Source organism: Schistocerca americana, unplaced genomic scaffold (assembly GCF_021461395.2).
Source record: "Schistocerca americana isolate TAMUIC-IGC-003095 unplaced genomic scaffold, iqSchAmer2.1 HiC_scaffold_1228, whole genome shotgun sequence".
Classification (NCBI taxonomy): domain Eukaryota; kingdom Metazoa; phylum Arthropoda; class Insecta; order Orthoptera; family Acrididae; genus Schistocerca; species Schistocerca americana.
Genome location: NW_025725295.1, coordinates 35,001 through 36,059, shown reverse-complemented (window position 1 = coordinate 36,059; position 1,059 = coordinate 35,001).

The following is a 1,059-nucleotide window of genomic DNA, read 5'->3' as shown; positions in this document are numbered from 1 at the left end:
GTTAAGGCACAATATGGGTTAGGTTAAGGCACAATATGGGTTAGGTTAAGGCACAATATGGGTTAGGTTAAGGCACAATATGGGTTAGGTTAAGGCACAATATGGGTTAGGTTAAGGCACAATATGGGTTAGGTTAAGGCACAACGTGGGTTAGGTTAAGGCACAACGTGGGTTAGGTTAAGGCACAACGTGGGTTAGGTTAAGGCACAACGTGGGTTAGGTTAAGGCACAACGTGGGTTAGGTTAAGGCACAACGTGGGTTAGGTTAAGGCACAACGTGGGTTAGGTTAAGGCACAACGTGGGTTAGGTTAAGGCACAATACGGGTTAGGTTAAGGCACAATACGGGTTAGGTTAAGGCACAATACGGGTTAGGTTAAGGCACAATACGGGTTAGGTTAAGGCACAATACGGGTTAGGTTAAGGCACAATACGGGTTAGGTTAAGGCACAATACGGGTTAGGTTAAGGCACAATACGGGTTAGGTTAAGGCACAATACGGGTTAGGTTAAGGCACAACGTGGGTTAGGTTAAGGCACAACGTGGGTTAGGTTAAGGCACAACGTGGGTTAGGTTAAGGCACAACGTGGGTTAGGTTAAGGCACAACGTGGGTTAGGTTAAGGCACAACGTGGGTTAGGTTAAGGCACAACGTGGGTTAGGTTAAGGCACAATACGGGTTAGGTTAAGGCACAATACGGGTTAGGTTAAGGCACAATACGGGTTAGGTTAAGGCACAATACGGGTTAGGTTAAGGGACAATACGGGTTAGGTTAAGGCACAATACGGGTTAGGTTAAGGCACAATACGGGTTAGGTTAAGGCACAATACGGGTTAGGTTAAGGTACACATTGTTGTAAGGAAAGGTGTTTTGGGGGGGGGGGGGGGCCGGTTTGTTGATTGTGATTATCGTAAGTAAATGACTGCGGCATCATCTGATTTGCCACGTCAGGGTGCACCTTTGGCTCATAACAGGCGGCGCTCTGATTCCATGCTTGTGGCAGACCTGTGTCTTTCATTCCTGCCATTGTTTGTGTGCTGTGACAGGAGGCAGTATTGTG